The 27,418-nt window shown below is 40.1% G+C and overlaps 1 protein-coding gene across 3 annotated transcripts in view; it reads left to right on the top strand.

Annotated features, from left to right (window-relative positions):
• The first annotated feature begins 679 nt into the window (after window positions 1–679).
• Window positions 680–27,418, top strand: part of WNK3 (WNK lysine deficient protein kinase 3) — a 160,777-nt gene continuing 134,038 nt past the window's right edge. The window contains exon 1 of one of the 3 annotated variants that reach the window (XM_038587520.1): window positions 680–877. The gene's annotated coding sequence lies outside the window, so the exon portion shown is untranslated. Of the gene's footprint in view, window positions 878–1,350; window positions 1,680–27,418 lie in introns of those variants that run through there. The other 2 variants (XM_038587521.1, XM_038587519.1) reach the window with 2 other exon arrangements.

Here is a 27,418-nt window from a genome sequence, read left to right as displayed (position 1 = left end):
GTCATTCAGTGGCTCAGATACCAGATGCAGCCTGGGGGATTGAAAAGCCACAGGCTCTGGAGTGAGTACACTTGGGTTCAAGTTCTGACTCTTCCACACATAGTTGTGTGAACTTGAGCAAGTCATGGCCGTTTTCCCCTCCTGAGCCTCAGTTTCTTCCCCTGTGGAGCCAGGATTATTCATGAAAAAATGACAGAAACAATTCCGTTACAGTGTCTGATACAATGCAGGTAACAGATCTTAAAGCTGCTGTGCCAAGGTTAACGTGTAGTGAAAGCTTGAAGGAGGTAGCATTCACTACCAACTAGAGGAGAGGGCTGGTGAGCGGGAGGAGATGGCGAGAGCCTGCTTTAGGGGGAGGTGGCCTTTCCCCCCGCATGTGCGCAGTCAAGGAGACCAGCAGAGCAGAGAAGGGGCGGGGCTAGGTTTCTGAAGGGGTTGCTATGGCACCGAGGGGCCAGAGGAGGTTAACCGAACCCTTAAAACATTACTCCCTCCCCCACCCGTCACTGCCTAGGCCGAAGGCCATTGTTCCCAGCAAAATGGCGTCGGTAACTTCCCTCCGGGCCAGAGGCCTAAGTAAAGCTGAGGATGGAAAGGAGACTGGAGATGGGAACAAAAACTACAATTCCCAGGGTACACCTCACCCGCCTGCGAGGCGCAATGCACGTGCCTAGGCCTAGCGGTTACAGGCCGTCAAAACTCCGTTTCATAGCTTCACTTTCCCATCCCCACTTTCGTTGTTGCCCAGCCCCCGCGCGCGCGCACTGCGGCTCTGGGGGTGGGGGGGACATGCCGTGCCCGTTGCCCTCGCAACGTAACCAGGAGACCGGTATTCGTAAATCTGTGCTTCGATTTCTAATCCCGAAGCCGGCAGGTATGGATCTCGCGAGAAAAGACGGGAGTTGGAAAAAGGGAGTTAGGGGTGGTGGGTGAAAAGGTGTTGGCGGGTACCACATTTGCATTTAGAGGGTTGCGGATAACAGAGTGGATGGTGGGTGGCTGGGAAGTAGTGTGTGCTTAGACTTTTTTTTTTGGAGGGGGGAGAAGGTAAAGCAGCCGTAGAGAGAGAGCTTTTGAACACACAGGAGGTGTCACGCGTGTTTTGCAAAGGAGAGAAGCCTTTATCCTGCTCGACGCGCATCCCTCTCTCCCGCTGCGTTGAAGAGGGCGGGGGAGGAGTGCGCACGCCCTAGTTGGCTAGCCACTCAGCACCTCGCAGTGATAGGGGCTGTTCGGAGTTGGGGCTGCTCCGTCGGCTCTCTCCGCCCCTCCCCCTCTTCTTTCCTCCCCTCCCTTCCCCGCCCCCCTCCACCCTCCTCTCCTCTCCAGAATTCCCTGGCTGGAGTACGCGTGCGCTTGCTCTGCTCCCGGGAGAGCGCGAGCTTTTGCTCATACCCCGCTCCCCTAACCCCGCCCGCTCTTTACCTACCGGCTGTAGCTGGCCCGGTGGGCTCGCGGGAGACGCTCGCGCGCGCACGCGCACACAACGCGGAGCGGAGCTCGAGACATCGAGGAGGGGAGTAAGAAGCATCGGAGGAGGCGATAGAGGAGGAGGCGGTGTGTGTATCTGTGTGTGTTCTACCGTGTGGCTCGTCGAGGGGCGAGCGGAGGCTTGAAAGAGGGCGAGGGAGAAGCGAAAAGAGTCCGAGTCTCTGTCCGTGAGAGCCTCTAATCTGGTGAGGGTCCCGGGCCGGCCAGGGCTCTGGGAGAGAGGGAGGAGGCCGGGGGGCGTGTCTGGGATCCGGCTGAGAGATGAATGGGCCGGGGATGAATGGAGGGAGGCAGCAGCGGCCAAGAGTCTGTTCCGAGTAAGCGCCCTTAGTGGAGGGGGGGGGGGCGGCTTGACCGAGGCTGGGTGATTGCTGTCGCCAAGAGGTATGGGACGAGGTCGGGCTTGGGTCTTCGAGGTTGTCGGAGCCGCTGTCCGTTTGAGCGAATGGGCAGAGAGAGAAATTCTAAGGGAGACAAGTGGGGAAGGGCAGGTTTGGGGTTGAGGTGCGTTTTTTTGTCTTCTTTGCTGCTTTTGTTGAGGGTGGCAACTTTGGGAGTTGATGGAAGAAGACTAGGGAATGGGGAAGGTGAGGTGGATACTTGAGGGGGACCGGGAGATGGTTGACAAAGGACTCAGTGATCGTTTGAGTGCGATTGAGGCTGCTGAAAGAGAAGATCGCTTCAGGTGTGGGAAGTTGAGTTTCAGTGGGTAATGGGGTAGGGGAAAGTGGATTTAATTTAGAGATTCATTTGATGTGTGAAAGTCGATAGGACTGCATCAGGTGAGGGAATATTACTGTCTGTGTAAGTGGGTTAGGTTCAAGGAGATTGAGAGGTGTTATTTGGGAACGGGTGGTGTTTTCTGTGACTGACAGCTTGGGGGTGGGGAGGGAATAGTATGGTTTAGTATAAAAGTGGTGAGGTGACTTCACTGTACTGAAAGAGGTTTTGTTTGACTAGTTAAGAAGGTGAAACATTTATGGAGTGGGCTGTGGGTGGAAATCCTTCCCTATCTTGGGAGTTGATAGACCCTGTTTTTTTTTTTTCTTTTTAAAAGATTTTATTTATTCATTCATGAGAGACACAGAGATAGAGGCAGAGGCATAGGCAGAGGGAGAAGCAGGGTCCATGCAGGGAACCCAATGTGGGACTCCATCCTGGGACTCCGGGATCATGCCTTGAGTCAAAGGTGTCAACCACGAAGCTACCCAGGCATCCGGATAGACCCTGTTAAAATGAAATTGAACCCTCAAAACAGATGCGAGTGGTATGGATATTCCTTCTTAAGAGTTGCCTTTGACTAAAGCAATTACATGAATAAATACTCTTTTAAGTTGTGAAAATCTTCTGTGTAGTAGTGATTGCTTCCAACTTTGGGAGGCATTGTTACCTGTTTTTCACTTACCGTAAGTTGTAACAATCAAGATAACTTTTGAAGAGATCTCAGTATATGACACAGAGCATCAGGTGTCTTCTAGATAGTCTCTAACCTTTAAGTTGATGAATTTAAAAATTGTTTAAAGTCAGGAGCCTAAAGGAAAGCATACTCTGCATTAAAGGATAGCTAAAATGTACTAAAGCTGATTTTGAATGCTAAAATAATTATACGTGATCTTTTTTGGTCATTTTGAATTTACCTTGTTTGAAAATTGGCACTTGCTGTTTTCCTGTGAGTTTAAATTGTAGCAGATTACTAGGACATTTTGTTCTCGAATACATTACTTATCTTTTGGTAAGGATACCTTGTGATGGTCTCATTCTGTTCTGGGTCAAGATTAATAGTTCATGGATTTGTAACTTTTCATGGTTACTTTCTACAAACTTTACTGACATATACTCATTATCTTGGAAATGTTGCAAATTTGAGAACATTCCCATGCCCTTTTTCTTTTATTCTGCTTTGATGTTGGAAAGAGTGTAATCCTTGTTTTGGCTACCCAGAATTTAAATACAAAAGCTGATACTATGTTCTTATTCTCATAGAATAAAATGAATACTTAGTGTATTAAGCAATAGAGTAGAAGTATAAAAGCACCATGAGAGCCTGGGAATGTTGCACCAACTTTGGCGGCAAGGTAGCCTCCCAGTTTTGAACTAGATATTTGGAGTGGAAGAACTTTCAGGTTTTGAGGCTAGGAAGTTTAAGTTTGGTATATCTGGAGAGTGGGTTGAAATAAGGCTGGAATCTTAGATTGAGTCTGGGGTGAAGGACTGCCCTGCCGGATTTGGAGCCGTTGACTATTTAAGAAGGGGAATAACGTAAGCAGATTTTTGGTATTCATCTCTCTGCCTTTGCTTCTGATGTCCCAACCCGCCCCCATCCCCCCCCCACCTGGAATGTTCTCTCCCCCTCCCTTTGAATTTGAGCTCCTTTTTAGACTAACCTCTGTCATTAGTTATTCCTGAAAGCCTTTCCTGCTCTCCCCCATCTTCTTCCCTTTCCCTAGCAGCCTCCACTAAGCTACATTAGATGCCCCTCTTTAGTGGTCCCATCACACCTTGTACATATTTTAATTACTGTGCTTCTGTTGGTAGGCAGCAGGAAAGTTATTTGCCTTTTTTATACCTAAGAGAGAAAATAAAGCACAGAAAGATAAGACCTGCTCTATTAAGTAAGTGGTGGACCCTGGAATTTTGACTTCTAGACCAATGTTGATCCTCATATCACAAGTCTGCATTTTTGATGTAATTATTCCATGGTGTTTTAGGAGTTAAATTTCTGTAATTCAAACTTTAATTATCTTCCATAAAGTACAGAAATTTTTCATTAAGGTGTACATTACTTAGCCAGTAAATGATAAAGCCAGTGGTTGCATAGTACCAGAATAGTAATAAAGGAGAATTGTTATATTACTATAAGATTTCTAGTCAGATAATTTACTTTAAAAATTAACAGAAGGTCTAAATTTTTGTGTATATGTTTGTGGGGGAGGGGATTGTGTGCAAGGAAAAAAAACCCTTCAGTACCCCATCTTAGCATAAGTAGACCAGCTCTGTTTGCAGATTTACTTGATTATGTCTCTTGGCTAAAGTCCATTATACTTTCAGAGAGGTGGGTTTTTTTCCATTTTTTGTTTGAGATCATAAAAATTATGGCACTGTTAGGAGATATTTGATGATTGTAAAGGACATCTATAAAAGCATTCATTCAGAAATTTCCAAAACTTTGAGAGTAGAATTTGATGCCATTTTAAATTGTTTTGGTAGAACTTGTCCTGAGATATTTGATTTAGGAAATGTTGAGGTTAAGTTATTGCAGTAGTGAGCCTTTAATTCTCCTTTCTTCAGGGCTATTTTTTTCATTAACAGAAATGAAGTAACATTGTTTTCTGTGTTTTAACCTGGTAACCTTTTATTGTGATAAAATTTTAGAGTGCACAATTAAGTAACTTCATGATGTTGCATATTTAGTTCCAAAACATTTTCATCTATGGATTTGCCTATTCTAGATAGTTCATATAAATGAAATCATGCATTACATTACCTTATTGTCTGGCTTTTTTCACTTCACATGTTTTTGAGATTCAATAATGTTGTGGCATGTTATCAGTATTTCATTCCTTTGTTTTAAAAAGTTTGTTTGTTTTTAGTAATCTTTATATGCAATGTGAGTCTCAAACTCACAACCTTGACAAGAGTTGCCTGCTCTTCTGACTGAGCCAGCCAGGTGTCCCTATTATTTCATTCCTTTTTATGGTTTCCTTGTATGGGTATATTACATTTTGTTTATTTATTCATCAGTCCATAGTCATTTGGGATCTTTCTACCTTTTGGCTTTATGCATAATGCTCATATGAATATTTGTGTACAGGTTTTTGTTTGAACACCTGTTTTCAATTCTTTCAGATATGTACCTAGAAGTGGAAATACTGAGTCATATGGTAGTTCTGTTTTAACTTGTTGAGGAACCACCAAACTGTTTTCCACAGTGGCTGCACCATTTTACATTCCCACCAGCAATGTACAAGGGTTCTAATTTCTTCACATCCTCACCAACATTTGTTACTCTCTGGGTTTTTTATGAAATGGGATCTCATTGTGGTTTTTATTTGTCTTTCTGTAACGACTAATGATGTGTAGCATCTTTTTATGTGGTCGTTGACTATTTGAATTTCTTCCTTAGAGAACTATTTAAATCTTTTGCCTGTTTAAAATTTTTTTATTGTTGACTTGGAAGAGTTTTTAAAGAATATATTCTAGATACTAGACCCTGATCAGACATATGATTTGCAAATATTTTCTTTCATTCTGAGTTGTCTTTTTACTTTTTTTAAATTTTGTTTATTCATGAGAGAGACACAGAAAGAGGCAGAGACATAGGCAGAGCAAGAAGCAGGCTCCCCAGGGGGAGCCTGATGTGGGACTCCATCCCAGGACTCCGGGATCACAACCTGAGCTAAAGGCAGACGCTCAACTACTGAGCCACTCAGGTGTCCAGTCTTTACTTTGTTGATAGTGTCTTTTGATGCACAAAAGGTTTGAAATTTGAAGTCCAGTTTATCAATTTTTTGTTGCTTGTGCTTTCAGTGTTATATTTAAGAAACCATTGCCAAATCCAAGACAATGAAGATTTTTTTAAATTTATTTTTTATTGGTGTTCAATTTACTAACATACAGAATAACCCCCAGTGCCCATCACCCATTCACTCCCACCCCCCGCCCTCCTCCCCTACAATGAAGATTTACTCCTATCCCTTCTTTGAAGAATTTTATTGGTCTAGCTTTAATATTGAAGTCTTTGATCCACTTTGAGTTAATTTTTGTATATGGTATGAGGTCAGGGTCCAGCTCTATTCTTTTGTATGTGGATTATCTTGACTTTTTTTTAAACCAGAACTTTTTTTAAAAAATATTTTATTTATTTATTCATAGACACAGAGAGAGAGAGGCAGAGACACAGGCAGAGGGAGAAGCAGGCTCCATGTAGGGAGCCCGATGTGGGACTCGATCCCGGGTCTCCAGGCTCACACCCCACGCTGCAGGCGGCGCCAAACTGCTGCGCCACCAGGGCTGCCCTTATCTTGACGTTTTATAAACTATAAAATAGAAAAGGGGGTGGGAGGTACAAGCTTCCAGTTATGGAAGTAATAAGTCACAGTGATAAAAGGTACAGCATAGGGAACATAGTTAATGATATTTTAATAGCATTATATGGTGACAGATGGTAGCTACACTTATGGTGAGCATAGCATAATATAAGGACTTGTGGAATCACTATGTTGTATGCCTGAAACTAATGTAACATTGTGTGTAAACTATACTTCAAAAAGATACATAATATACAATATTATACATGTATTTAAGTGATGCTATTTTGTAGCAATATGTAGTTATTCTTTGGGCATTTGTGGAGGAGAAATGTTTCTAAATGCATTTTTGAAGGTCATGCTTTATATTTGAAGAGTGGGGATATTCTAAAGCTCTTTGTGAGGCAGTGAGACTTTCATGGTCAGGAAACTTCAATATGGCAAGCTAGACAATCCTTATGGTAAAGTTGCATAAGTGTTTTTTTTTTATAAAGAGTATTATTTTTATTTTCAGATTGTTTGTGTAGGGTGAAATCTTTGCTTAAAACTTGTGGGGGGAGAGCAGCCCCAGTGGCGCAGCGGTTTAGTGCTGCCTGCAGCCCGGGGCATGATCCTGGAGACCCAGGATCCAGTCCCATGTCGGGCTCCCTGCATGGAGCCCGCTTCTCCCTCTGTCTGTGTCTCTGCCTCTCTCTCTCTGTGTGTTTCTCTATGAATAAATAAATAAAATCTTTAAAAAAGAAACCTTAAAAAAAACTTGGGGGGGGGGAAGCAGATTTAGTTTATAATTAACCAGAAATTGGCATTGGATTTATCCTAAAAGCAGACATATCTATGTGTTACATTGTTTCTGAGCTGGCTTCTTGACCAAAACATATATCAATCAGTACCTTGTGGAGACTTTTTATTTGTAGCTTAGGCTATAATCACCTGTACATTGTCCTATTCATTTAAGAATCATGTAAGATTATTTTAGTTCAACAGAACTAAACTTGTAAAAATGAGAATTAAAATTTAGCATGGTACAATTGATTTGTAAATCTCAGCCTATAGTTAAGTGTAATTAAAATAGGGACATTATCTCAAATTGTTTTAAACACTAGGGCATGTGCGTGTGTTGAATAGGAGAGTGGGAAATTGGCTTGATCAACCCCAAGACCTATGAGGTACTAGTTCAGCTCTGATGATATCCAATGCTGCCCAGAGCATAACTGAGGCTACTGTGGCATTTCCATTCAGAGTTAGCCTTTGAAGGTTTCTAGCAAGAGAAAAAAAAAAAAAAAACAACAAACCCTTGACGATATGTGGTTCATTACCAAGTAAGGAACCTTTCAGATGCATTGATAACTTACTCTGAAGCTGTTAGTCCAAGTGAATTTTGGAGTATGACATACCAAACATATTTGTCATTCATTTAACTGTATTGTGTCCTTCTAGTGTGCAGAGTTGATGTGTTGGGAATAGATGAAAAGGAAACAAAGCAGGCAATGACTCTGGTCTCTTTGAGAATACTTACTTTATGGTTGGTGGACAACAGACAGTTAACAAATCTATCAGAACATAAATGCTGAGAAGAATGTGTTTTCTAAAAAGATTTTATTTTTAAGTAGTCTCTATACCCAACATAGGGCTCAAGCTCACAGTCCTAAGGTCAAGAGTCTCATGCTCCACCGACTGATCCAGCCAGGAACCCTGAGAAGAAATTTTCTTAAATGGTGCTGGGATGTTAGAGAGAAGCCTCTTTAGCTCAGGTGGTTAGTTTGGAAGGCTTCTTTGAGGAGGTGACTTTGAAGAGAGATCTGAATGTTAAGAGACCAGCAGTTCTTAGTATCCCTTCTGTTAATTTTTATTTTATTAAATTATTAATTTATCTCTTCTAAACACTTTAGATTTCTTAATATTTTATTTTTATTTATTTTTTTTAAAAGAATTTATTTTATTTATTCATGAGAGGCACAGGGAGAGAGAGAGAGAGAGAGAGAGAGAGAGAGAGGTAGAGACACAGGCAGAGGGAGAAGCAGGCTCCATGCAGGGAGCCCAACGTGGGACTGGATCCCGGGTCTCCAGGATCACGCTCCGGGCCGAAGGCGGTGCTAAACCGCTGGGCCACCGGGGCTGCTCCAGGTTTCTTAATATTTTAAATGTGTGAGTTACCTGTCTTTGTTTCTAAGGAAAAAAGAAACTAAACCCAGGTACATTCCTTATGAGAAGAGATTGTGTCTGCAAGTGAAAATGTCACTGGAGTAGGAGTCAGCCTGGGTTCTGGTCTTAACTTCAGTGTAATCTTGTGTAAGTCTGTAAGCATCGATTTCCTCACTTGTTACTAAACAAAACAAAAGTCCTACCTATTTTGCAGGGTTTTTTTTTTTTGGCTAATTAAGTGAAAAAATATACTTTGTAAATTCTACAACTACGCATGAAATACAGTGTGTTCTATTAACATATTTTTGGAGTCAAAGTTCCTCAATTGAGAAATGTTTTCCTACCAATTTAAAGCTTTCCTGTCTCTAACCATCTGGTAAATTTTAACACCAAATATTGAAACTCATTGATTATTCAGGAGGGGTTGGGTTCTTAGAAAGTGGTAGTGTGGTAGAAAATATGTTGGATTTGGAGCTAGAAAATGGGTTCCAGAATTCTCCCCTTCACTTACTGGCTTTGTGACTTGGGCACGATGCTAAACTTTTTTGGCCTTCCTAATTTTCAGAATTCAGGGCAATACCAAATAGCTCTCAGAGTTGTTAGGAGTAATCAAGCTAAATACATGAAGTTCTTATGAAAACTATAAAGCAAGGTTTGATAACCTTTTTTCTGTAAAGGACCAGATTGTATAATTTTTTTTTTTTTGCGGGTTTTGCGGTTTTGTGGGCCATGAAGTCTGTTGCAACAACTCAGCTCTGCTGTTGTAGCAGCCATAGGCAATATGTAAATGAATGAGTGTGGCCGTGGTCCGATAAAACTTTATGAACACTGAAATGTGAATTTCAAATAATTTTTCTGTCACAAAATACTATTCTTCTTTTGATTTTATCCCCCAACCATTTAAAAATATAAGAATCTTTCTCAGCCTACCTGTTGTACAAAAACTGGCAGTGAGGTGAGTTGGGTTTGGCCTGAGGGCTGTATGTAGTTTTTCCACCACTGTTGTAAAGGGTTAGGCAGAATAAAGTGTTAATTAGGGATTTGAGGGCAGCCTGGGTGGCTCAGGGGTTTAGCCCCGCCTTCGGCCCTCTGCGTGATCACGGAGACCCGGGATCGAGTCCCACGTTGGGCTCCCTGCATGGAGCCTGCTTCTCCCTCTGCCTGTGTCTCTGCCTCTCTCTCTCTCTCTCTCTCTCTCTGTGTCTCATGAATAAATAAATAAAATCTTAAAAAAAAAGAAAGAAAGAAATAACTTAAAAAAATAATTAGGGATTTGAGGGTAGGTGATTGATAAATATAAAGCTAGGTGCCCCGATAAATATAAATTGTTTAATTTTGATAATGAAAGAAGGTGGAGATCATTTCAGCCCCTTTTTTAATTTGGACCTAGAGGTTTCGTCACACAAAATGAGCATCTTGAATTGAGGAAATGATCTTGCCAAAGCAAAACTGGATGATGGAAATGAGAAAGAAGATAGTTTTAGTGTTACAAACTCCCAAGGACTGTAATGTGGTTGTGTATTGTATGTACCTGTGTAGTTCAGGGTTGTGTATAGTGTTATGCACGTGGCGCCACATCTTATGAGGCCCCATACTAATGAGTAAGGAGTAGACTTGGGAGTACAGTGCCTGAGTTGAATTCTGGCCCTGGTTTTTACTAGCTGTGTGATTTTAGAGAAGTTAACTTAATTTTTTGAGCTTAGTTTCCTCATTTGTAAAATGGGAATAAAAATATTATCTACCTCAAGATTTTTGTAATGATTACATGAGAAAATGCATGAAGGGGCTTACAGTGCTCGGCACAAAACACTCAAGGAGTGTTAATTGATGATATTTATTTGGTTTTATGTTGTACATGCCTTATTTGTTTTTTCCTTCCTTCAGTTATTTTGAAAAATGATAATATCCTTTTTTTAAGATTTTATTTATTTATTCATGAGACACACACACACACACACACACACACACACACACACAGAGGCAGAGACATAGGCAGAGGGAGAAGCAGGCTCCATGCAGGGAGCCCAATGCGGTACTCGATCCCGGGTCTCCAGGATCACACCCTGGGCCAAAGGCGGCGATAAACTGCTGAGGCACCTGGGCTGCCCCAAAAATGATAATATCCTTAACTGGTTCTTTTGTACAGATTGTTGATGGACAATTCTGCTATAAAGGATTAAAATAACATAGAGATAGATTAAAACCTTAAGGTCCACCTTTACACAATTTCTGCCCTCTGGTAGGTACCATTATTAAGACTTGACTGTAGGGGCACTAGGCTGACTCAGTTGGTAGAGCATGTAACTCTTGATCTCAGGGTTATAAGTTTGAACCCCACTTTGGGTGTAGAGATTACTTAAAAATCATAGAAAAATCCTTAAAAAGAAGAGTTGACTGTAAACTTGTACTGTCCTTTTTTCTCTGTATTTATATGCATATACATATACAAGTAAAAATATATATATGTTTTATGACTTGCTCTTTTCCCAAAGATATGACTTAGGATTCTTTTCATGTCGGTCTGTCTCTCTCTCTATATATCCTCTCTCTATATATATTTATATATATGTGGAGAATGAAGTAGCTATATATATATATATATATATATATATATATATACACACACACACACACACACACACATTCTCTTTAATGAATACATAGTATTTAATACAACTTGCTTCTTTAACCTGTCGGATAAATTAGGAACATATTTTTCCAGGATCCCTGGGTGGCGCAGCGGTTTGGCGCCTGTCTTTGGCCCAGGGCGCGATCCTGGAGACCCGGGATCGAGTCCCACGTCGGGCTCCCGGTGCATGGAGCCTGCTTCTCCCTCTGCCTGTGTCTCTGCCTCTCTCTCTCTCTCTCTGTGACTATCATAAATAAATAAAAATTAAAAAAAAATAAAATAAAAAAGGAACATATTTTTCCATGCTGTTTTGTATGCATTTAAACATGACTTGCTCTTTTCCCAAAGATATGACTTAGGATTCTTTTCATGTCGGTCTGTCTGTCTCTCTCTCTCTATATATATATCCTCTCTCTATATATATTTATATATATGTGGAGAATGAAGTAGCTATATATATATATATACACACACACACACACACACACACACACATTCTCTTTAATGAATACATAGTATTTAATACAACTTGCTTCTTTAACCTGTCGGATAAATTAGGAACATATTTTTCCATGCTGTTTTGTATGCATTTAAACATACATGAGTACATTTAGAAACAGGGTTTTGTGAGTTTTTTCCACATAAGATATATATATGTTGTACTATAATTTATTGTTTTTCACTTAATAGTATTTATGTGTAGATTTTTATACTTCATATATATCCATTTCTCATTTTTAAAACATGTATATTATTACGTAGTACAGATGTATCACTGCTTATTTTACCATTCTCTCTTATAGATGGATATTTAAGTTCTTTTCAATATTTTTTGCTATTCCAAACAATGCTTCAGTAAGAGTCCTAGTGCATACATAAATTTGTATACATACAAGAATATTTCTTACATACATACTAAAAAGTGATTGCTGGTGATAAGTATGCATTAAGATACTTGGAATTTGTCAAATGAAAAGGCTATTCCAGTTTGTCTGCCAAGAGTGCACGAAGTGCTGAATTTCTCATATGCTTCTCAATATATAATATTAACAGAGTTTTAGGCTCATCTGATGGACAAAAAATATTAAATTGTTTGAATTTGCGTGTCCCTGCTTACTAAAGAGTTTGAGCCATCTTTCTACCATCCATGTATTGGCCATTTTTTATTTCCTACTGATTTTTTTAGTTCTTTATATATTCTGGATATTAATGCTTTGCTGTACATGTTGCAGATGTTTGCTCCCAGTCTGTTGCTTAGCTTTTAACCTTGTTCATGGTCAAATGGCCAAATGTGTTAGCTTTTTTATTAATGGTCGTTGCATTTTGTCTTTTTATGAGAGCCTTTCTTCAGGTTAAAAATATATTCATCCATATTTTCTTTTAATAGTTATATAGTTTTGCTTTTACATTTAGCTCTTTAGCCTACCTGGAATTTATTTTTGTGACTGGTTTTATGTAGGGCTTTAACATCCTCCCCCCGCATATAGAGAGAGCCAGTTGTTCTGACAGTGTTTATTATGCTATCTGTTCTGTGCTGAAACGACATTATTTAACTCACTATGGCTGTATTATATTACAGTTTTCTTTATATAGGTATTGCATGTTTCTTCTTGAGTTTATTCCTAGATGAATATAACTTTGTTGCTCTTATGTACAGGATAGTGTGTGTGTTTAAAATCTCAGTGACCTACCTTCCTTCTTTACACCCAGTCCTTCCCTCCCCTTCCTCGTGCTGCCCATCTCCAGTGCCCTCACCTTAGAATAGTTGTTTTTTGTTGTTGTTTTATTTTTTTAAAAGATTTTATTCATTTATTAAATATTTTAATTTGTTTATTTGATAGGGAGAGAGAGAGAGTGCATGTGCGCACACTAGCAGGAGGAGCAGCAGAAGGAGAGGGAGAGGGGATCCCTGGGTGGCGCAGCGGTTTGGCGCCTGCCTTTGGCCCAGGAGACCCGGGATCGAATCCCACGTTGGGCTCCCGGTGCATGGAGCCTGCTTCTCCCTCTGCCTATGTCTCTGCCTCTCTCTCTCTCTCTGTGACTATCATAAATAAATAAAAATTAAAAAAAAAAAAGAAGGAGAGGGAGAAGCAGGCTCTCCGCTGAGCAGGGGGCCCCACGCAGGGCTCCGTTGGGCTCTATCCCGGGATCATGATGTGAGCTGAGGGTAGATGCTTAATTGAGTGAGCCACCCAGGCACCCCAAGATTTTATTTATTAGAGACAGAGAGAGATCACAAGCAGGGGTAAGGGGCAAAGGGAGAGGGAGAAGTAGGCTCCCTGCTGAGCAGGAAGCCCAACAATGTGGGACTAGATTCCAGGACCCTGGAATCATGACTTGAGCTGAATGCAGATGCTTAAGTCACCGAGCCACCCAGGTGCCCATAGAATAGTTGTTTCTTAAATTACATTTTCTAACTGATTAGTGCGGATGTATAGCAAAGCTATTGATTTCTGTTTGTTGATTTCATCTTTGGCCTTTCCTCTGAGCTCTCTTGTTAGTTCCTATTATAGTTTTTTAGTTGATTTGCTTGGATTTTCTAGATAGATAATCATATAACCTGCAAGTTTTGAATTTTGTGACATACTTTCCAATATTCATACATGTTTTATTTCCTTAAGTGGTAGCAGTGATAATAAGAATTGTTGGCTTATTCATGACTTTAATTATTGTTTATGCGAAAGATGTTTAACCTCACTCATGAGATAAATGCTAATTAAAACCACACTGAGATTCCTTTTAAAAATCTATCAGTGTTAAAAGTCAAAACGTTTGATAACACCTTTTTGTTTTCAAGGTTCTGGGGTAAAGGACAGCTTCATACATTATAGGTGGAAGTTTGAATTGGTATAATGCCCATGGAAGGCAGTTTGGCAGCGTTATATAAAGATGCACACAAAAAAAGATGCACAGGCATTATATGTATTATACTGGATATATTAGCATACTTCAATGAAAGTTAAATATGCAAATTTATTTTGATCCAACAATCTCACTTCAGGGAATACATATATATACACACACCCACACGCATATATACATACATATATGCAAAGTATGCGATGTTATCTGTCATAATAACCTAGCAAATAATTGAATAATATATACTATATAGGTTTTAAAAAATAAGAATGAGGAACTTCTATGTAGTGACAGGGGAAAAAATAACTTGTGACTATAAACAAAAGTTTGGTATATATGCTACTTTTTGTGAAGGGAAGGAGAAAGAGAACATGTATTTATATTTGCTTATTTGCCTAAAGAAACTCCAGAGAGCTACGCAATAATCTGATGAGTGGTTCCCTGTTGGGGGAGTGATGGCAACTGAATGGATGGAAAACAAGGTTGGGAGGGAACCTGTTAATTATATACCTCTTTGATTTTTGAATTTTAGGACTATAGTTTTAAAAATTAAATTAAAAATGGTTTCTTGAATTATTTCAACTCCTCCAAGAACATTTTTGTTTTTCTTGATCTTTCTTTTCTGTGTTACAGGTTTTCTCCAAATGACTGATCTGTCCATATTTAAGAATGAGCTAGTAGAAGGGCTGACTGGGAGTTCTATGTACTGAGACAGGGTTGTCAACTGGTAGGCTTTATTTTGGGGTGAGTGGGTGTACAGCTGGCTAATACATTTGGAGGGTCCAAATACCAGAGGGCAAAGGCTTTGCCCTGTGGTGCCCTCGTTCATCCTGGTTTGTTGAATTTGATATTCTGCATGCAAGGATTTTTGTCTCTTATGGAATGGGGAGGAGAGTTCATTAACTGTATCATAATTTAGTCCCTTTTTCAGCCTTTTATTTACTCTGGCACTTTATGGGATCACTTATTTCTGGGATTTGGTCCTGCAAGTCTTCTCTCTCCTGGGTTGGAACCATTTCTATTACATATTTTAGGTTGTAGCATCATTTGATTTGTGTTACTAGCCAGTTCTTTCCTATCTGCTCTCTGTCAGAAATTATTGAAATCTTATATTTGCTATGCCATTTTCCATTTGTGTCCTTGACTTATGACTTATACTTTTGTACTTTTTTTTTAACCATCACTTTTCCAGAGTCTTGGAAAGTACAAGGGATGTAACTGTTCAGTTCACCTTCTTGAACCAGAAGTCAACAGTTATATATCTTAAACTTGGGTAAACTGTAAGCTCCTTGAGGACAAGGTCTGACTTTTTATTTTATCCCCAGCTCCTGATAGTGCTTGGCACTTGGTAAACGTTTATTAATTTGAATACATATATGTGTGTGTGTGTGTATATATATATATATATATATATATATATATATATGTGTGTGAATGAGAAAGAGAGGATTATTAATGGGAAATTTACTGTATAATAAATGACTACTTAAAAATTTATATTGAACTATACTTGACATACAACATTGTGTTAGTTTTAGGTGTACTGCATAGTAGTTTTACAATTCTACACATTATGCAGTGCTCAACACAGTAAGCGTAGTTGCCATCTGTCACCATACAAAGTTATTACGATATAATTGACTATATTCCCTATGTTGTACTCTTCATCTCTGTGACTTATTTTAGAACTGGAAGTTTGTATCTCTTAATCATTTTCCCTATCCCCTCATTCCCCTCCCTTGTGGCAACCACCAGTTTGTTATCTGTATTAGTAAGCCTATTTATTTCCCTTTGTTGTTTTTTTCATTAGTTTTGGTTTTTAGATTTCATACATAAGTGAAATCCTATGGTATTTGTCTTTGACTTATTTCACCAATCATACTACCCTCCAGGTCCATTCATGTTATCAGGAATGGCATGATCTCATTCTTTCTTATGGAATTAATCCTTTATCATGTATATATAACATATCTTCTTTTTTTATTTTTTTTATTTTTTTATGATAGAGAGAGAGAGAGAGAGAGGCAGAGACACAGGCAGAGGGAGAAGCAGGCTCCATGCACCGGGAGCCCGACGTGGGATTCGATCCCAGGTCTCCAGGATCGTGCCCTGGGCCAAAGGCAGGCGCCAAGCCACTGCGCCACCCAGGGATCCCTATAAAATATCTTCTTTATCCATTCATCTATTGATGGACACTTAGGTTGCTTCCAATATTGGCTTTTGCAAATAATGCTGCAGTAAAATAGGGGAGCACATATCCTTTTGAATTAGTGTTTTGTTTTCTTCAGGTAACACCCAGTTGTGGAATTACCAAATCATAGGGTACTTCTACTATTAGGGTTTTTTGTTTGTTTGTTTGTTTTTAGGAGAGAGAGGGGGATGAGCAGAGAGAGAGAGGGAGAGAGAGAATCTTAAGCAGGCTCCATGTTCAGCTCTGAGCCCAACGTGGTGCACCAATTAACATTCCCACCGTCAGTGCACCAGAATTCCCATTTCTCCACATCCTTGTCAACACTTGTTATTTCATGTCTTTTTGTTACTAGCCATTCTGACAGGTATGAGGTGATACTGTGGTTTTGATTTGCATTTCCCTAATAATTAGTAATATTGAGCTTTTTTAAAAAGTAAGCTCTACTGAGCCCAATGTGGGGCTCAAATTCATGACCCTGAGATCAAGAGTTGCATGCTCTACCAACTGAGCCAGCTGGGTACCCCATGTTCAGCATCTTTTCATGTGTCTGTTGGCCATCTCTTTGTCTTTGAAAAATGTCTATTTAGATCTTCCACCTATTTTTTAAAATTAATTAATTAGTTTAGTATGAGTAGGGGGAGGGGCATAGAGAGAGGGAGGGAAATTCAAGCATACTCTGTGCTGAGCATGGAGCTCCATTTCACAATCCTGAGATCATGACCTGAGCCGAAAGCAAGAGCCAGATGTTCAACTGACTGAGCCTCCCAGGCACCCCTGCCCATTTTTGATTGGATTGTTTTTTGTGTATTGAGTTGTATGAGCTCTTTGTAAATTTTGAACATTAACCCCTTATCAGATATATCATTTGCAAATATTATCTCCCATTAGGTAGGTTGACTTTATGTGTTTTCTTTCAATTGCTGGTTTTAAAGTTGAAATTCTTGAGCCATTGATTGACCAAGTACTGATTTTATGATGAATTTCTCATGGATAGAACCATGATAAGCTATGGGGGAAAATTATTTCAGACTTTTGACTCAGATGCTCCAGGATTATTTATCAAACAGATTAAAGGAGTAGATATAGGGTACACATTTTTGAGATTTTCCCTATAATTTCAATGTCCATAGAAGTGCTTTTGTAGTTACCTTTATATATATTTCTAGTTTGTTAGCATTTTATGAAGGAAAAAATAGTCATGGAAAGGTTATGACGTACAGCCATTGAACTTAGTAAGAGGCTTCAGTTTTGAGGCCTGAGTTTTGCAGACTATTTCAGTGAAGTGTGTTTCTGTATTGCTGAATGAGGAAGAAAGATATTTCCTTGTCACTGAAGCAATGCCAACATGGTTTATTACTGGAAAGCTTTAAAAGAGTGTATTATATACTTATCAGCCTTGCTAAGTGAGTCTACTGAAAATCATTTAATGATTTTTAGAGTATTGTTGAATAGTGCTTTAATATAGTGCTGCCCCACGGGGTTATTAAGATGTAGACAATAAAAGCTTCTATTTATTAATTATTATATTGTGCCAGGCACTGTGCTGAGTGGTTTATATGTGTATTTTCATATCAGTACTGTGAAATTTCACAAATGAAATCAACAATGAATGAGGCAAAGTAATTGGCCCCAGATCTCCTTTGGGAAATGAGAGGCTTGGGCAGCCTGGGTGGCTCAGCGGTTTAGTGCTTGCCTTCAGCCCAGGCATGATCCTGGAGACCCGGGATCGAGTCCCACATCGGGCTCCCAGCATGGAGCCTGCTTCTCCCTCTGCCTGTGTCTCTGCCTCTCTCTCTTCCTGTGTCTCTCATGAATGAGTGAATAAAATCTTAAAAAAAAATCCTTTCATAAATTTTATAGAATTCTTTTTTTTAAAGATTTTATTTATTCATTCATGAGAGATACAGAGAGAGACACAAGCAGAGGGAGAAGCAGGCCCCATGCAGGGAGCCCAACGTGGGACTTGATCCCGGGTCTTCAGGATCACGCCCTGGGCTGAAGGCGGCACTAAACCACTGAGCCACCCAGGGATCCCCATATTCTTATATACCTCAGCCCCAGGTGACAACTACTCTTATTTTCTGTTTCTATAGATTTGCATATTCTAGACTTTTCATATAATGGAACCATACAGACTATTGTCTTGTCTTCTGGCTTCTTTCACTTAGCATTATGTTTTCAGGGTTTATCCTTGTTGTAGCATGCATCTGTAACTCATTCCTTTGCATTGACAAATAGTATTCCATTCCATGGTTATGACATATTTTGTTTATCAGTTGACAGACATTTCTATTGTTTCCATCTTTTGGCTTTTGTGAATAATGTTGCTATGGACACTTGTGTAAAAGCTTTGTGTGGACATATGTTTTCATTTCTCTTGGGAAGATGGTGTCATATATTAACTCAATGCTTAATTGGAGGAACTGCTAGACTGGGTTCCAGAGCAGCTGTACCATTCTGCATTCCCTTCAGCAATGTATGAGGAGTCCATTTTTTCCCACATCTTTACCAACACTTGTTATGTTCTGTCTTTTTTATTGTAGCCATCTTCACGAGTGTGAAGTACTCGTTGTGGTTCGTTGTGGTTTTGAGTTGCATTTCCCTGAAAAGTAATGATGTGGAACATCTTTTCATGTATGTGTTTATTGGCTATTTGTATATCTTATTTAGAAAAAGGTCTATTCAGAGAGCCCATTGGAAAAAAAAAGAGAGCCCATTGGATTATTTATCTTTTCATTACTGAGTTGTAAGAATTCCTTATATATTCTGACTAAACAGTGATCAGATATATGGTTATCACATATCAGATATGTGGTTTACACATATTTTCGGTCAGCCTTTTTGCTTTTCACCTTCTTGGTAGCATCCTTTGAAGCACAAAAGTTTTAAATTTTGATGAGGTTCATCTTGTCAATTTTCTCTTTTATCACTTGTATTTTTGTTATTGTACCTGGGAAATCATTGCTTAGCACAAAGTCACTAAGATTCACTCCAGTGTTTTTTCTAAGAGCGTTATAGTTTTAGCTCTTACATTTAGGTCTGTGATCTACTCTGAGTTCATTTTTTTTTGCGTATGAGGTGGGGGTCCAACTTTACTCTTTTGTATGTGGTATATCCAGTTGTTCTAGCACCTTTCATTGAAAGACTGTTCTTTTCCCATTCAGTGGTCATGGCCTCTGTTTTGCAAATCAATTGACCATAAATGTTAAGGTTTACTTCTAGACTCTCAATTCTGTTCCATCGATCTACAAATGACCCTTGAACAATGTGAGGGTTAGGAGCACCAACCTCTGTGCAGTGGAAAATCTGCATATAACTTGACTCTAAAAACTTAGTAATAATAGTGTACCAAAGCTTTACCAATAACATAAACAATTGATTAATACATATTATGTATGTTATATGTATTATGTACTGTATCCTTACAATAAAGTAAGCTATAGGAAAATGTTATTAAGAAAATCATAAAGAGGGGAAAGCAAATTCCCAATACCATAATACATATATCCACATATGGATGGACCTGCACAATTCAAACTCATGTTATTCAAGGGTCAATCATATATATATCTATCCTTATTTTGTTCAATTCTAATTTAATTCTTTTGTGGTAGGATAGCATACTTTGATTTCAATTCTTTTAAACTTACTGAGATTTATTGTATAGTGTATTATTTGCTCTGGAAATTTTTGCATATGTGCTCGAAAAGAATGTATAATTTGCTCTTATAGGAGTGTTCTGTAGATGGCCATTAGGTCAAGTAGGTTGGTTGTATTGGCTAAGTTTTCCAGATTATTTTTGATTTTCTGTCTAGTTCTGTTCATCACTGAGAATGGGGTATTAAAATCTTCTACTGTTATTATTGAATTATTTCTTTCCCATTTTGTCATACTTACAGATGTCCCTCCTTGTCTCTAGGAAAATTTTTGTCTTGGGTTGGTTTTTAGAATTAAGAAGACTGAGGGAACACTCATTTCCCCATTCCTCTTAATTGTTTCTTCTTATCCTTATAGTTTGGGAAACCAGGTGACTAAACATGTTAGAATTATTATACCAGAGCAGCACTATTGGTTCCTCTATTTTTATATTAGGGTTCTGAGTAAGAATTAATTTTTAAAAAGAGGTTATGCAGTTAAAAATGTTTGAAGGCTTTTTCCAACTTAAATTCTCTAGTTTTATCTATTTTTGTCTGCTTAGAAGTCTTTTTATCTTACTTATGGATCATTGCTCTTGAGGTTTCTGGATAAATGACCGTTAATTAAGTGAAGTGAATAATATTATTCTTACTTAAGAATATCTCACCTAAAATGTTTACATTTGAGGAATATGAGTAAAGGGCATACTAGATCCTCTGTATATTCTTGCAGGGCTTCCCCCCCCCAAGTCTAAAATTATGTTAGAATAAGTTAAAGAGAAAATCTCTACCTCACTGAGGCATTGTTAGATGCTTTTTCTCACTTGGAGGCAATACTCGTCTTATTAGATGACTTTCAAAGTGTATTGATTTGTCGGGGGAGGAGCAAGATGGCGGAAGAGTAGGGTCTCCAAATCACCCGTCTCCACCAAACTACCTAGAAAACCTTCAAATTATCCTGAAAATCTATGAATTCGGCCTGAGATTTAAAGAGAGACCAGCTGGAATGCTACAGTGAGAAGAGTTCGCGCTTCTACCAAGGTAGGAAGACGGGGAAAAAGAAATAAAGGAACAAAGGCCTCCAAGGGGGAGGGGCCCCGCGAGGAGCTGGGCTGAGGCCAGGGCGAGTGTCCCTAGGACAGGAGAGCCCCGTCCCGGAGGAGCAGGAGCTGCAACGACCTTCCCGGGCGGAAAGAGGCTCCAGGGAGGTGGAGCAGGACCCGGGAGGGCGAGGATGCCCTCGGGCTCCCGGGGACAGTAACAGCAACTGCGCACCCAGGAGAGTGCGCCGAGCTCCCTAAGGGCTGCAGCGCGCACGGCGGGACCCGGCGGGACCAGGAGCAGCTGAAGGGGCTCGGGCGGCGGCTCCGCGGAGGGGGCTGCGCGGCCCCGGGAGCAGCTCGGAGGGGCTCGGGCAGAGGAAGAGGCTCCGTGCGGAGGGGGCTGCGCGGTTCCAGGAGCAGCTCGAAGGGGCTCGGGCGGCGGCTCCGCGGAGGGGGCTGCGCGGCCCGGGAGCGCGAATCCACCAGCGCAGGCTCCGGAGCACAGGGCGCCGGGACACAGCCCAGGATCCCGCCTCCCCCGGGACAGGCAGAGGCCGGGAGGGCCCAGGACAGCGAGGACGCTCCTGCCCCAGCTGAGCACATCAGCGGCCCCGCCCCGGAGCCTCCAGGCCCTGCAGACGGAGTTCCTGCCGGAGCTGAATCCAGGTTTCCAGAGCTGCCCCGCCACTGGGGCTGTTCCTCCTGCGGCCTCACGGGGTAAACAACCCCCACTGAGCCCTGCACCAGGCAGGGGCACAGCAGCTCCCCCAACTGCTAACACCTGAAAATCAGCACAACAGGCCCCTCCCCCAGAAGACCAGCTAGACGGACAACTTCCAGGAGAAGCCAAGGGACTTAAAGTACACAGAATCAGAAGATACTCCCCCGTGGTTCTTTTTTTGTTTGTTTGTTTTTGTTTTTGTTTTTGTTTTTGTTTTTGTTTTGTTTTGCTTTTTGATTTGTTTCCTTCCCCCATCCCCTTTTTTTCTCCTTTCTTTTTCTTTCTCTTTTTCTTCTTTTTTTTTTTTTTTCGGTTTTGTTTTTTTCTTTTTCTTCCCTTTTTTTTTCTCTTTCTCTTTTCTTTTCTTCTTTCTCTCCTCTCTTTTTCTCTTTTTCCCAATACAACTTGCTTTTGGCCACTCTGCACTGAGCAAAATGACTAGAAGGAAAACCTCACCTCAAAAGAAAGAATCAGAAACAGTCCTCTCTCCCACAGAGTTACAAAATCTGGATTACAATTCAATGTCAGAAAGCCAATTCAGAAGCACTATTATACAGCTACTGGTGGCTCTAGAAAAAAGTATAAAGGACTCAAGAGACTTCATGACTGCAGAATTTAGAGCTAATCAGGCAGAAATTAAAAATCAATTGAATGAGATGCAATCCAAACTAGAAGTCCTAACGACGAGGGTTAACGAGGTGGAAGAACGAGTGAGTGACCTAGAAGACAAGTTGATAGCAAAGAGGGAAACTGAGGAAAAAAGAGACAAACAATTAAAAGACCATGAAGATAGATTAAGGGAAATAAACGACAGCCTGAGGAAGAAAAACCTACGTTTAATTGGGGTTCCCGAGGGCGCCGAAAGGGACAGAGGGCCAGAATATGTATTTGAACAAATTCTAGCTGAAAACTTTCCTAATCTGGGAAGGGAAACAGGCATTCAGATCCAGGAAATAGAGAGATCCCCCCCTAAAATCAATAAAAACCGTTCAACACCTCGACATTTAATTGTGAAGCTTGCAAATTCCAAAGATAAAGAGAAGATCCTTAAAGCAGCAAGAGACAAGAAATCCCTGACTTTTCTGGGGAGGAGTATTAGGGTAACAGCAGACCTCTCCACAGAGACCTGGCAGGCCAGAAAGGGCTGGCAGGATATATTCAGGGTCCTAAATGAGAAGAACATGCAACCAAGAATACTTTATCCAGCAAGGCTCTCATTCAAAATGGAAGGAGAGATAAAGAGCTTCCAAGACAGGCAGCAACTAAAAGAATATGTGACCTCCAAACCAGCTCTGCAAGAAATTTTAAGGGGGCCTCTTAAAATTCCCCTTTAAGAAGAAGTTCAGTGGAACAGTCCACAAAAACAAAGACTGAATAGATATCATGATGACACTAAACTCATATCTCTCAATAGTAACTCTGAATGTGAACGGGCTTAATGACCCCATCAAAAGGCGCAGGGTTTCAGACTGGATAAAAAAGCAGGACCCATCTATTTGCTGTCTACAAGAGACTCATTTTAGACAGAAGGACACCTACAGCCTGAAAATAAAAGGTTGGAGAACCATTTACCATTCGAATGGTCCTCAAAAGAAAGCAGGGGTAGCCATCCTTATATCAGATAAACTAAAATTTACCCCAAAGACTGTAGTGAGAGATGAAGAGGGACACTATATCATACTTAAAGGATCTATTCAACAAGAGGACTTAACAATCCTCAATATATATGCTCCGAATGTGGGAGCTGCCAAATATATAAATCAATTATTAACCAAAGTGAAGAAATACTTAGATAATAATACACTTATACTTGGTGACTTCAATCTAGCTCTTTCTATACTCGATAGGTCTTCTAAGCAAAACATCTCCAAAGAAACGAGAGCTTTAAATGATACACTGGACCAGATGGATTTCACAGATATCTACAGAACTTTACATCCAAACTCAACTGAATACACATTCTTCTCAAGCGCACATGGAACTTTCTCCAGAATAGACCACATATTGGGTCACAAATCGGGTCTGAACCGATACCAAAAGATTGGGATTGTCCCCTGCATATTCTCGGACCATAATGCCTTGAAATTAGAACTAAATCACAACAAGAAGTTTGGAAGGACCTCAAACACGTGGAGGTTAAGGACCATCCTGCTAAAAGATAAAAGGGTCAACCAGGAAATTAAGGAAGAATTAAAAAGATTCATGGAAACTAATGAGAATGAAGATACAACCGTTCAAAATCTTTGGGATGCAGCAAAAGCAGTCCTAAGGGGGAAATACATCGCAATACAAGCATCCATTCAAAAACTGGAAAGAACTCAAATACAAAAGCTAACCTTACACAAAAAGAGCTAGAGAAAAAACAGCAAATAGATCCTACACCCAAGAGAAGAAGGGAGTTAATAAAGATTCGAGCAGAACTCAACGAAATCGAGACCAGAAGAACTGTGGAACAGATCAACAGAACCAGGAGTTGGTTCTTTGAAAGAATTAATAAGATAGATAAACCATTAGCCAGCCTTATTAAAAAGAAGAGAGAGAAGACTCAAATTAATAAAATCATGAATGAGAAAGGAGAGATCACTACCAACACCAAGGAAATACAAACGATTTTAAAAACATATTATGAACAGCTATACGCCAATAAATTAGGCAATCTAGAAGAAATGGACGCATTCCTGGAAAGCCACAAACTACCAAAACTGGAACAGGAAGAAATAGAAAACCTGAACAGGCCAATAACCAGGGAGGAAATTGAAGCAGTCATCAAAAACCTCCCAAGACACAAGAGTCCAGGGCCAGATGGCTTCCCAGGAGAATTTTATCAAACGTTTAAAGAAGAAATCATACCTATTCTCCTAAAGCTGTTTGGAAAGATAGAAAGAGATGGAGTACTTCCAAATTCGTTCTATGAAGCCAGCATCACCTTAATTCCAAAGCCAGACAAAGACCCCGCCAAAAAGGAGAATTACAGACCAATATCCCTGATGAACATGGATGCAAAAATTCTCAACAAGATACTGGCCAATAGGATCCAACAGTACATTAAGAAAATTATTCACCATGACCAAGTAGGATTTATCCCTGGGACACAAGGCTGGTTCAACACCCGTAAAACAATCAATGTGATTCATCATATCAGCAAGAGAAAAACCAAGAACCATATGATCCTCTCATTGGATGCAGAGAAAGCATTTGACAAAATACAGCATCCATTCCTGATCAAAACTCTTCAGAGTGTAGGGATAGAGGGAACATTCCTCGACATCTTAAAAGCCATCTATGAAAAGCCCACAGCAAATATCATTCTCAATGGGGAAGCACTGGGAGCCTTTCCCCTAAGATCAGGAACAAGACAGGGATGTCCACTCTCACCACTGCTATTCAACATAGTACTGGAAGTCCTAGCCTCAGCAATCAGACAACAAAAAGACATTAAAGGCATTCAAATTGGCAAAGAAGAAGTCAAACTCTCCCTCTTCGCCGATGACATGATACTCTACATAGAAAACCCAAAAGTCTCCACCCCAAGATTGCTAGAACTCATACAGCAATTCGGTAGCGTGGCAGGATACAAAATCAATGCCCAGAAGTCAGTGGCATTTCTATACACTAACAATGAGACTGAAGAAAGAGAAATTAAGGAGTCAATCCCATTTACAATTGCACCCAAAAGCATAAGATACCTAGGAATAAACCTCACCAAAGATGTAAAGGATCTATACCCTCAAAACTATAGAACACTTCTGAAAGAAATTGAGGAAGACACAAAGAGATGGAAAAATATTCCATGCTCATGGATTGGCAGAATTAATATTGTGAAAATGTCAATGTTACCCAGGGCAATATACACGTTTAATGCAATCCCTATCAAAATACCATGGACTTTCTTCAGAGAGTTAGAACAAATTATTTTAAGATTTGTGTGGAATCAGAAAAGACCCCGAATAGCCAGGGGAATTTTAAAAAAGAAAACCATATCTGGGGGCATCACAATGCCAGATTTCAGGTTGTACTACAAAGCTGTGGTCATCAAGACAGTGTGGTACTGGCACAAAAACAGACACATAGATCAGTGGAACAGAATAGAGAATCCAGAAGTGGACCCTCAACTTTATGGGCAACTAATATTCGATAAAGGAGGAAAGACTATCCATTGGAAGAAAGACAGTCTCTTCAATAAATGGTGCTGGGAAAATTGGACATCCACATGCAGAAGAATGAAACTAGACCACTCTCTTTCACCATACACAAAGATAAACTCAAAATGGATGAAAGATCTAAATGTGAGACAAGATTCCATCAAAATCCTAGAGAAGAACACAGGCAACACCCTTTTTGAACTCGGCCATAGTAACTTCTTGCAAGATACATCCACAAAGGCAAAAGAAACAAAAGCAAAAATGAACTATTGGGACTTCATCAAGATAAGAAGCTTTTGCACAGCAAAGGATACAGTCAACAAAACTCAAAGACAACCTACAGAATGGGAGAAGATATTTGCAAATGACATATCAGATAAAGGGCTAGTTTCCAAGATCTATAAAGAACTTATTAAACTCAACACCAAAGAAACAAACAATCCAATCATGAAATGGGCAAAAGACATGAAGAGAAATCTCACAGAGGAAGACATAGACATGGCCAACATGCATATGAGAAAATGCTCTGCATCACTTGCCATCAGGGAAATACAAATCAAAACTACAATGAGATACCACCTCACACCAGTGAGAATGGGGAAAATTAACAAGGCAGGAAACAACAAATGTTGGAGAGGATGCGGAGAAAAGGGAACCCTCTTACACTGTTGGTGGGAATGTGAACTGGTGCAGCCACTCTGGAAAACTGTGTGGAGGTTCCTCAAAGAGTTAAAAATATACCTGCCCTACGACCCAGCAATTGCACTGTTGGGGATTTACCCCAAAGATAGAAATGCAATGAAACGCCGGGACACCTGCAACCCGATGTTTATAGCAGCAATGGCCACTATAGCCAAACTGTGGAAGGAGCCTCGGTGTCCAACGAAAGATGAATGGATAAAGAAGATGTGGTTTATGTATACAATGGAATATTACTCAGCTATTAGAAATGACAAATACCCACCATTTGCTTCAACGTGGATGGAACTGGAGGGTATTATGCTGAGTGAAGTAAGTCAGTCGGAGAAGGACAAACATTATATGTTCTCATTCATTTGGGGAATATAAATAATAGTGAAAGGGAAAATAAGGGAAGGGAGAAGAAATGTGTGGGAAATATCAGAAAGGGAGACAGAACGTAAAGACTGCTAACTCTGGGAAACGAACTAGGGGTGGTAGAAGGGGAGGAGGGCGGGGGGTGGGAGTGAATGGGTGACGGGCACTGGGTGTTATTCTGTATGTTAGTAAATTGAACACCAATAAAAATAAATAAATAAAAAAAAAAAAAAAAAAAAAAAAAAAAAAAAAAAACAAAGTGTATTGATTTGTCAGTGTAACCTCAGCACCTTTTAGCTCTGGTATTAATTAACAATTATATCCTAGTACTGTCATCTGATAGGCAAATTTCTGTGGATTTTTATAGATTCTCCTTTTGCCTCACACCCATATTCATTTAGATAGTAAATCTTGTATTTAGTATTTCCTTAACATGTCTGGAATCTGCCCCCTCTTGCCACTATTTTCATTCAAAC

Source organism: Canis lupus, chromosome X, assembly GCF_011100685.1.
Source record: "Canis lupus familiaris isolate Mischka breed German Shepherd chromosome X, alternate assembly UU_Cfam_GSD_1.0, whole genome shotgun sequence".
NCBI classification, from domain to species: Eukaryota; Metazoa; Chordata; class Mammalia; order Carnivora; family Canidae; genus Canis; species Canis lupus.
The sequence above is the reverse complement of the archived record's forward strand: the minus strand, read 5'-3'. Positions and strand labels throughout refer to the sequence as shown.